Below are 12,211 nucleotides of genomic sequence, written 5' to 3'. Positions count from 1 at the left end.
TTCACATCTAGGCGTTTTTACGCCTGTAGCGCTACGCCTCTGCCGCCAGAGGGCTGGAAATACATGTCCCTCTATGGAGATGGTTCACATCTCCACGCCGAACGCCGGACGCCTGTCGCCTGCGGCGTGAAAAAAGGTCCCGGACCTTTTTTTCAGGCGTCTTCGAGCGTTCGGCTAGGAGATGGCAATCATCTCCATAGAGGGGGTCATCTTGGGGCACATCTAGGCGGACAATACCCGCGTTTTGTCGCCGCAAATCGCGGTACAAAACGCCGCTATTTTTACCGCGATTTGCGGTGACAAAACGCCGCGATTTCGTCCGTCTAGATGTGAATGCAGCCTTAGGGAAGAATGTCCTCTCTAAGGGTGAACCTCCGCTTTAAGCAGTAGATTTATTTCACCTTAACAGCCAAGGCTTTTATTTTTCTGTATAACAAATGTCAGATTGGGGAATTTAATTTTGCTCATCTCTGCCTACTAGTTTCTGGAATTGATGAAAATGAATGCCAGAGACCTGAACGTGTATTGATTATTTTTTCTAATAGAATGTATTGGCCCTCAATTTTAAAAACTGGAGTTAAGAAAAATGAAGATGTTGAAAGAAACCTTTTATTATCCAGCTATCATTTTTACAAGTTAGAAAATATTAAAACCTGACTGATTGCTATATGCAACATGGGACTGTATGCAGAATTAAACCTATCCCATTAACGACCAAGAGACATGTGGTGGGTTAAACTTGGCCGCAGTCCTTTATTACTGGTATCAACATTTTATTAATTCATCAACTTTATTAATCATACAACCATTGTATGTACAACCAACACAACACTCGTTAACTTGAACCACCAACAGTCATCAACCTAGCCATACGGCTCAGGTTGGGTATTAACTCATTATTATAAACCAACCCCAGTTGTTTATTCACAAAACCAACCGGAAACCACGTAATAATTAGGCCGCGACAAGGGAGGGGGGGAGGGAGTTCAAAAAAAGGTAATGGCTCCTGAAGCACTGGTGCCCACGCTTGCTCGCTCCTGCCTTAAATAAACTACCTTCCTTCCAGAAAGTTCCCTGTGTCCTTGTGACCTACGGCCCGCCTATCATTGGTCCCTGGCTACCTGTACTAAAGCCCCTTACCTTACAGGTGTGCTAGGGAGGGAGGAACCACCCCCCTATCAGACCGGGACACGCCCTTCTAATTCCCACAGGTGTGCAGCATGCAGCACCAAGGGTACCTAGAAACTCCCTCTGCCACCATTCCCATGTGCTCGGGGAGCTTAAAACAGCTCCCTCCGCATTCATTCTTTTATCGTTTAGACCCACAATTTAGCAGCACTGTAGTGACCCTAGGCTTCATTTACTGAAGCTTAATCTTTTAAATTTGTTTCTATAAATAAGCAAAATGTTATCCAAACTCAGACACAAGTTTTTTTTAAATAAAAAAAAAACGACATGGGCCCCCCTTCAGGTCTGGTATGGATTTTGAAGGGAACCACTGCACTAAAATGTAAAAAAAAATGCATGGGATCCCAGAAAAAATCCATACCAGACCCTTTTCCGAACATGCAGCCCAGAAGGTCAGGAATGGGGGGGGGGGGGCAAAAATCTCCTAAATCACCTTTCCCCCATGTTGATGGGGACATGAGCTTCTTCCCGGCGGTTGTGGGAATCTGAGTCATGCCTTTAACATTGGGAGGGTGCTTCGGGGAAGGGGAGCTTTGCCTCCAAATCACCTTGTTACCATGTTGATGGGGAAAAGGGCTTCTTCCCCAAACCCTGGCCAGTGGTTGTGGGCGAGGAGCTTATCGGAAACTGGAAGCCCACTTTAGCAAGAGTCGGATCCCACCCTCCCCTATGTAAATGAGTATGGGGTACACAGGGCCCTTACTCATTCAGCAGAGAAAGCTCCGCCACTTCCCGCCGCTAAATAAACTAAGCGGATGGGGCCACACAGTGATGTCACAGAGGGGCCACATCGCCTTGTGATATCAACAAATGAGGCATGATGTGTCAGTGATGTCACAAGGGGGCAGGTCCACTTGGTGACATCACCGGGTGGCCCCGCCCCTCCGTTTATTTAGCGGCAGGAGGCAGCGGAGCTGTCATTCGGCAAGATCCTTCATTGGGAGCAGAGCTTTTTTTCTTTTTTTTTTGGGGGGGTGCCTGTCGGCGTTCATTGTGATTGAGGTTGGATCTACACTGGGGGCCAATTTTCTTTTATTTTTGCTTTTTTAATAAAGGACTTGTCAAAAACTGCCTGCATTTATTTACACTACACTTTTTTTGGTGAATTCTAAAATTTGATATTTTGGTGAATTCTAAAATTTGAAAATCCCAAAATCAAAAATTCTGGAAATTCAAAGATTCAGAAATTCTGAAGTTTGAAAATCCAAAAAGCTAAATATCGAAAGTTTGAAAGTTCAAAAATAAGAACGAAAATCCAAAAATTCAAAAGAGCAATAATCTGAAAATAAGAACAGAAATTAGAAAATTAGAAAACCCAAAAATCTAAAATAACTAATAATTACTAACTATTAAATTATAGGTATTGGAATTTACTTTTAAATTGGGCTGTTAGGGAACATAATGAATACGAATTTATCAGAAGTTATGAATTATCCGGAATAACGACTGCCACATTGAAACAAATGGAATGTTGTTAATTAGCAATAATAAATAATAATAAAAACTTTTTTTTATTTATTATTATTGATTCATTACCTTCCATTCGTTTAGATGCGGCATTCGTTATTTCTTATAATTTGTAACTTCGGATAAATTCATATTCGTTATGTTCACTAACAACACAATTTGAAAGGAAATTGCAATACCTATAATTTAATAGTTATTATTAGCTAGTTAGTCAGTTATTATAATTTTTTAGATTTTCATTCTTATTTTTTGATTTTCAGATTTACGAATGTATGAATTTTCGGCTTTCAAATTTTCAAATGACCTGAAAAACTGGAAAAAAACAAACAAAAAACAAATGAAATTAAAACTAGCACATTTTTGGGCAGTGCACATGTCTAAGGGGTACATATAGTACCCCATACTCCTTCACATAGGGGGGCTGGATTCTGGGGGCCCCCTTGTTAAAGGGGACTTCTAAATTCTGATAAGACCTCTCGCTCACCGGCCAGGGTTGGATGGAAGAAGCCCTTGTCCCCCCGGGCTACATGTTCGAATAAGAGTCTGGTATAGATTTGGGGGACCTTGTGCCATTTTTTTTACATTTTGGCCTGGGGTTCCCCTCAAAATCCTTACCAGACCCAAAGGGCCTGGTATAGATTGAGGGGGAAATATATAAAAAAAAATCTTTACTAGGTTTCTGTATCACGAGTAATGAAGATGCAGATAGTTGTAATGTAAAATACATTCAGGTTACAGACAGTTGGAGACCTATCTCAACAATGATTAAATGTTAAATGATACAATGGAATAATATATAGTGCCATTGATGAAGTAGCTTCCATAAGAATACCCCGACGCATTTCAACCACAATTAGGTCTTCTTCAGGGGGATTTGTATTCTGGAAAGATGTCAAAAAAAGTATGTTAGGATACTAACATTCACGCAAAATGCTGGCACCCATAGTACAGGTAGTGGGGATATATTTACCGCTCGAAGCATATAGAAGGTGACATGTAACCAGAGATAATGGCCGTGGTGCAGACAAAGGATCCCAATATCCACCAGCAGCATGTTCACTCTGCATTCACTTATATATTATACCTACCATGTCTATGGTTCTGGCATATTCAAAAATAACAACAACATGATATTCTGATTTTAGTATCAACAATACCTTCATACTCTACCATATTCTTTTATACATATTTATGCCAAGATCTTGTTAGTACACAATGACTTTATACTCTTATTACAAATACATATTGAATCATTATGGGTGTCGTCTGTTTTTCCTAGCCCCCCTCCCCCCTCTCGCAGGTTCACACCCGAGACTCCCTGCAAGCCTGTGTTTGGTTGACTCCCGCCTGGAGTGATGGGGAACGTTCATCATGGGGATATTGGGATCCTTTGTCTGCACCACGGCCATCATCTCTGGTTACATGTCACCTTCTATATGCTTCGAGCGGTAAATATATCCCCACTACCTGTACTATGGGTGCCAGCATTTTGTGTGAATGTTAGTATCCTAACATACTTTTTTTTACATCTTTCCAGAATACAAATCCCCCTGAAGAAGACCTAATTGTGGTCGAAACGCGTCGGGGTATTCTTATGGAAGCTACTTCATCAATGGCACTATATATTATTCCATTGTATCATTTAACATTTAATCATTGTTGAGATAGGTCTCCAACTGTCTGTAACCTGAATGTATTTTACATTACAACTATCTGCATCTTCATTACTCGTGATACAGAAACCTAGTAAAGAATTTTTATTTTTTATATATTTCCATGTCTTTGAATTTAATATACCTTACACAATATGTCGCTTAAAAGCCCCCGGGGGGAATTTCTCAATTTTTGTCTCTACAACATTTTGGGGTGTGCGGCCCTTGGACTCTCAATATATGCATTTTTTCTTGTCTTAGATTGAGGGGGAGACCCCACACCCGCTTTTTTCTTAGTTTTTCATTGCCAGCAATTCTTTTTACATTCAGCTGTTAGCGTGGAACCCTCCACATCCAACCGTCAGTGCACAATGGTAGTGATTTTCAGTTAAGGTCTGCCTAAAAGCACAAATACACCAGGGCCAGGGACAAAACTTGCTATAGGATCCAAAATCAGACAACCTCCCCTTCACAGAAATCTGACAAAGCCAAAATATCACTAGGCTAGATGTTACAACAACAAGGTATTTCAGCTCTGTCAAGTAGTGTTCATCATACATGTTTCCATGACAAACTCCATGAGGTTGATATATTAAAGTCACAACTACTGTATACTGTAGGTGGTGCACAAAAGTGCAAATGCATTGAACTCAAGCTTAGTACATGAAGCTCTGCTGACTTCCATTATCCATTCATGTGCAAGCAAAAATGCAGGTTTTTTTTATTTTTTTTGCTTGTGATTGGGTATTATTTGCAAAGTAAAATTTCACCACATTTACTAAGCTCTGGAGCAAATTCTCTTACAGAGTGCTACTAAAGTGCACACGATATTTACCTTTAGTAACTCCACCCCTATATGTCTTTTGATTTAGTTTAGGATTGTACTAGGGAACTGGCTTCACTGATTATTTAGGCCCAGCGCAAGTGCCAGCCTTCTGTTAAGTGAGATTGCTTAAGATGTCATTAGGAGTACTATTGTTAAATAGGATGCAGACGGGCCATGTCCATTTAGAGTGTCCTTAACCAGTTCCCGACCCCCGCATGTACATGTACGTCCACAATATGGCACGTACAGGCACATGGGCGTACACGTACGTCCTCGCCTATTAGCGGGTGGGGGGTCCGATCGGGACCCCCCCCGCTACATGCGGAGGTCGGGTCCGCTCGGGGAGCGATCCGGGACCACGGCGCGGCTATTTGTTTATAGCCGCTCCGTCGCGATCGCTCCCCGGAGCTGAAGAACGGGGTGAGCCGTGTGTAAACACGGCTTCCCCGTCCTTCACTATGGCGGCGCATCGATCGCGTCATTCCCTTTATAGGGAAGACACGATCGATGACGTCATTCCTACAGCCACACCCCCAAACAGTTGTAAACACATACTAGGTGCACCCTAACTCCTACAGCGCCACCTGTGGTTAACTCCCAAACTGCAACTGTCATTTTCACAATAAAGAATGCAATTTAAATGCATTTTTTGCTGTGAAAATGACAATGGTCCCAAAAATGTGTCAAAATTGTCCGAAGTGTCCGCCATAATGTCGCAGTCACGAAAAAAATTGCTGATCGCTGCCATTAGTAGTAAAAAAAAAAATAATAATAAAAATGCAATAAAACTATCCCCTATTTTGTAAACACTATAAATTTTGCGCAAACCAATCGATAAACGCTTATTGCGATTTTTTTTACTAAAAATAGGTAGAAGAATACGTATCGGCCTAAACTGAGGAAAAAAAATGTTTTTATATATGTTTTTGGGGGATATTTATTACAGCAAAAAGTAAAAAATATTGCTTTTTTTTCAAAATTGTCGCTCTGTTTTTGTTTATAGCGCAAAAACTAAAAACCGCAGATGTGATCAAATACCACCAAAAGAAAGCTCTATTTGTGGGGAAAAAAGGACGCCAATTTTGTTTGGGAGCCACGTCGCACGACCGCGCAATTGTCTGTTAAAGCGACGCAGTCCCGAACTGTAAAAACACCTTGGGTCTTTAGGCTGCATATTGGTCCGGGGCTTAAGTGGTTAAACAGTAAGGGTCCTTTCAGACATGCGGATCTCTGCTCTCCCCTATGGGGGGATCGGATGAACACGGACCATCTGTCCGTGTTCACTCGATCCGCTCTGCAGACGGATGGAAAAATAGGATTTTTCTCTGTCTGCAGAATCGGAGCATAGTGGGGACGTATGATATCGGGTGTCAGCGGTGTTCATCCTCTGACACCCGCTATCCCATAGGGATACATGTATGTCCCTTTTTCATCCGTAAACGGATGGATGAAAAACCGGACATATTGTCAGGTCCACATGTCTGAACGGGCATTATGCCAGTCTGAACATTTTTGTTGGAGGATATGTTTGCTACAGCTTAAATGACATTGTTTTACTGTATAGTTATTTACATTTTTACATTTTATTTTTACTTTAGCAGAAGAAACATTAAAGCTTATGGGGATATATTTTTGAATTCCAATTTAATTCAACATCCAACACAATCCACTGTTTATTTTAGCACACATTTTTTCTCTTTTAATTATAGTAATTCATATGATCCTGAATGATTCCGATATGCTTACAACATATTTCATGCAAATAGTTCTCAAAGCACTAAACATTTGATTTCTTTAATTTTTAAAAAGTGAAAGCGTTGACATTTTAAACTTTTGGTACCTACAGTATATACCTATTTAGTCTTTCTATATCAAGGATCATGCATGAAAAAAAGACATATTTATAGCTGTGATTGCAAGCACATATTTGCAATGCATGTGCAGATGCTAGTAGTTTATTTGGTAAATTTAACTCCAAAAAAGGAAAAACAAAAGCCCTAAATGTAGATTTAACTGAATGTGAAATTTTAGTTCCAAAGCTGTTATGCCGTGTACACACGACCATTTTTCATGTCATTCAAAAAAACTAAGTTTTTATCAACGTGATTTGTCGTGATTCCTCCAAAGCCTGCCTTGCGTATACACGTTCGTGAAGAAAAATGCTTGGGCAAAGCGCGGTGACGTACAACACCTACGACTGCGCTATAAAGGGGAAGTTCCATTCAAATGGCGCCACCCTTTGGGCTGCTTTTGCTAATTTCCCCGTCTCATAACTTGCTTTTGAGCATGCACGTTTTTTTTCCCCCCTCATTAAAGCATAAACACAACCGTTTTTCACAACGTGAAAAACTACGAGAAAAAATAGAGCAGGTTCTAAAAAAAATTCACCCATTTTTCTCATCGACAAAAATGCTCTGGAGCATAAACACAACTGTTTTTCACGACCAAGTTAAAAAATTGCATTTTCCTCGTCATGAAAAACGGTCATGTGTTCGCGGCATAAGACTTATAACTTTTATTTATAACAAGCAAGGCTTCAGCAGATAGGCAGGGTTGATAATAGTTTGATGCTGCAATGAGTGTGTCACTGCCATCCCAGAAACAGTCGAGGATACGACAAAATTTTTGTTTTAAGTGGAAGACTGCACTAAAATTTTTGGGTACCCTGATCCCAGCAAACTTAAAAGAAACATTCAAAATAAATTTTCCACCACTTCTTACCTCAATAAGAAGGTTACTTGAAAAATGGCAACATGGATTACACTCATGGTTCGGTAGAAATAATATACTTAAGATGAGCATTTTGCCAAAAATTACGTATTTATTTCAAACACTTCCGATAACGATACCATCGGTATTTATTAGGCAAACGAATGCCCTCCTGATGAATTTCATCTGGGCAGGGAAAAAGGCCAGAATCAAAAAAGAGGTGATGAGGTTGCCCAAGTGTTTTGGGGGGATGGCAGTTCCGGACATTGCCAAATATTATCAAGCGGCTCATTTGACGAGAGTGATAGATTGGTGCAGAAACGGGCAGTATAAAAAGTGGGTTGAGGTAGAACAGCAGTTATGCCCAATAGCACTAAGTAGGGCATCTTGGTATTATAAGTTATTGCCAAGTAAGATGAAGAAACACCCCACAATTGGTCCAACGCTGTTAATTGCAGCTAAAATCTGTAAGAACCCAAAATTTTCATCAAAACAATCCCCTTTGTTCCCTATATTAGGGAACCCGGGTTTTGTTCCAGGTACAGAAGGAGTAATCTTTAATAAACTAAAAGAAAGGGGCAAGGTACAGGCATCCCCCTTTTTGCAAACGGATATGTGGCCATCAATTGAGGCTTTAACAAGGAGAGGAAGGAATTATGAGCTATCCCCTTGGCAAGCACTACAAATAAGTCTCTTCCTAAGATCTCTGGGACATCCATCCAATTTCCGGCGCCAATTAACAAAATTTGAACAATATTGCGACGAGGAGGAACCAATACAAAGAGTGAGTTCAAAGATGTATAGTTTATTGAATGCCCCTCAAGAGGATTTTGAGCTGCCGGGATTGAGGAAATGGGAAAGGGATTTGGGGAGGAATTTCTCACAGTCTCAACGTAAACACATAATTCATTTAGCATTAAACTCCTCAATATCTACGCAAACACAGGAATCAAATTATAAACTATTGACCCAATGGTATTATACACCAGTAAAGTTGCAAAAATTTTCTAAAGATTACTCAGAATACTGTTGGAGATGTGGTTTGGAGCAGGGAACCTTTCTGCACATATTTTGGTCGTGTGTAAAAATAAGAGAATACTGGAAGGAGGTCCAGAGAATCGTTCAAAAATTTACGGAATTCCAGATTCCGGATGATCCAGCCTTTTTTCTACTCCATAGTTCACAAATCCCAGTACGAGAGTATAAAAAGACGGTAATTTTCCACATGATAAATACAGCCAGAAAGGGGATAACACTACAATGGAGAGACAGTAAACCACCATCCATCGCGAGATGGCTCAACAGAGTAAGAGAGACTGGAGCCATAGAGGACTTGATCCTCTCAGCCCGGAACAAAAGGGAACAATACATAGGAACATGGACTGGATGGAATCAATTTGTAAACACGGAAGAAGGGAAGAGTCTACTGGAGGAGGAGAGCGGGTAGTAAAAGACCCTCTTTGGGTAGGAACAAGTTGGGAAGGGTCGAAGGGCTTAAGTGGGAGTGGTCCCCTGGAGGGGGGGGGGTTTTCCTCTTTTTTTTTTTCTCCTTTTTTTTGGGGGGGGGTTTGGGGAGGGGTTAAGCAGGGGGATCACGGAAGGGTAGGGGAAAAGAGGGGAGAGTGTTGTTGGGGGACGATATGGTGGTACTAAGGAATGGGAACGGAAGTTAAGAGTAAAAGGTGGATTGGTATGTGAACAGGGTTAGGGGACGAAGGATTGCTTTTCCTTTTGTTTGGTTTAGTCATTTTAAGTTGCTCGGAACCCCTCTTGTTTTCTTTACCAACCTTACATAAGAGTGTAGTGTGAAAAACTACATATATATGTTGCTGTTCCCATTATATATGTTATGTTAACCTTTTGTGAAACTGTCATATAAAGAAAAAGAGAAATAAAATATAAATATGAAAAAAAAAAAAAAAATTGTTTGATGCTAGCAGCCACAATTGGGGATCTATGCAACTTAATTGTTGTATATCCTAGATTAATTCAAGCATGCAAGTTTCCACATATGATTGACACTGTATAGCATTGGGTGACAACTCCAAATACTGCACTGAGTTGGAAGTTGGGCAAACAGCTGACTGTAAAGTGTATACAGTTTATTAGTTGCTGCATAGGTAAGTAATAATCAAAACATTCAAGAGAAAATTAAAAGCTCTCCCAACATTTCACATAATGGGTGCAATGAAATATGGAATTTCTAAACGATAAAAAAAAAAGGCTGTCGTTTTATAATGGAATATATACTCTTCATTTTTATATCAGTATAGGTGACCTTTCAGCTAATGCATTTTACCCATGTGGGTTTAATAGGAGATCATTTATTCTAATTGTTCTTCTTCAAGGCTTCCCAACTATCAAACCCACATGTTAGGCAATGCATAGTATTACATACATTGAAGATTAAAAAAAGCCTTCCCAATTTAGATGATTAAGATGCAATGAGAGCGGTCACAACAGGTAGCACAGCATAGATTAACCTACAGCTACTTCTTTAACTCTGGAAAGTTACCATTAAATCAAACAAGTTCCAAAAAATACCAGATAAAATACCAGAGTATTAAGGGAAATCATTTATACATTTTAAGAACCCTGTGGAAATAAATAAAATACAAGATACAGCAATATGTCTTTTTTTTTTTAATTACCTGTGTACATGTTCCAGACTTCCTTAAAGGTTATACAGTGCCTTGCGAAAGTATTCCGCCCCCTTGAACTTTGCGACCTTTTGCCACATTTCAGGCTTCAAACATAAAGATATAAAACTGTAATTTTTTTTGAAGAATCAACAACAAGTGGGACACAATCATGAAGTGGAACGAAATTTATTGGATATTTCAAACTTTTTTAACAAATAAAAAACTGAAAAATTGGGCGTGCAAAATTATTCAGCCCCCTTAAGTTAATACTTTGTAGCGCCACCTTTTTCTGCGATTACAGCTGTAAGTTGAGGTATGTCTCTATCAGTTTTGCACATTGAGAGACTGAAATTTTTGCCCATTCCTCCTTGCAAAACAGCTCGAGCTCAGTGAGGTTGGATGGAGAGCGTTTGTGAACAGCAGTTTTCAGTTCTTTCCATAGATTCTCGATTGGATTCAAGTCTGGACTTTGACTTGGCCATTTTAACACCTGGATATGTTTATTTGTGAATCATTCCATTGTAGATTTTGCTTTATGTTTTGGATCATTGTCTTGTTGGAAGACAAATCTCTGTCCCAGTCTCAGGTCAGCCGAACGGTCTCTGAGTATTTCCGAGTCTCTCTGGCGCCCCCCACCTCTGGCCACATGCAGTAGTGCATGCCATAGAAGACAATGTGGAACAAATTATCTTTGTTTTCATTGACTTCTATGAGGAAACTTGCTTTGATATGCAAGTGCTTTGGATTACAAGCATTCTCCTGGATCGGATTATGCTTGTAATACAAGGTTCCACTGTACAGTAAAAACTTGGTTTGAGAGTGTTTAGAAGACAAGCTAATTTTTTAAATATATTTGGACTTGATATACAAGCTTGATATTCCTTTCACTCCTCCTCTCAAAGACCAAAGACATCTATCTCTACAACATAAGGGCAATTCCCCTTAAACAGCTGATATAGGAACAGGTGTCAATTTGATGATTTACCCTCTAAAATGTAAATTTCCTATCAGTTTTTTATTTTGGTAAAAATGGTCACCAGGACAAATAGACAAAGTGAAAATCTTTAATAGGGACATAGGACCAGATTCACAGAACAAATACGCCGGAGTATCTACTGATACTCCGGCGTATTTTCAAATTTGCCACGTCATATCTTAGTTTGTGATTCACAAACAAGATACGACGGCTTTTGGCTAAGATCCGACAGGCTTACGGCTTCGTACGCCTTCGGATCTTAGGCTGCAATACTTCGGCCGCCGCTGGGTGGAGTTCGCGTCGTTTTTCAGCGTCGGGTATGCAAATTAGCATTTATGGCGATCCACGAACCTACTCGCGTGCGTAAGGCCTTTTTTTCCCGTCGCAAAGTTAAGCAATCTTTTTCATTGCTTAACTTTACACCAGCCATGTTAAAGTATGGCCGTCGTTCCCGCTTCGAATTTAAATTTTTTTTTTTTCAGCGTAAGTACGGCGTAAGTACGTTACGCACGTCGCCATTCACAAACACGTCGGGGCGCCGTAATTTCACGCAAAGCACGTCGGAAAAATTGCGAACAAAGCATGCGCAGAACGTTCGGCGCGGGAGCGCGCCTAATTTAAATGGTACACACCCCATTTGAATTAGGCGGGCTTGCGCCGGACGTCTTTACGATACACCGTCGCAAGTTTACAGGTAAGTGCTTTGTGAATCAGGCACTTACGCTGAAAATTTGCGGCGGTGTAACGTAAA

This window comes from Rana temporaria, chromosome 1, assembly GCF_905171775.1.
Source record: "Rana temporaria chromosome 1, aRanTem1.1, whole genome shotgun sequence".
NCBI classification, from domain to species: domain Eukaryota; kingdom Metazoa; phylum Chordata; class Amphibia; order Anura; family Ranidae; genus Rana; species Rana temporaria.
Note: the sequence above shows the minus strand (reverse complement) of the source record.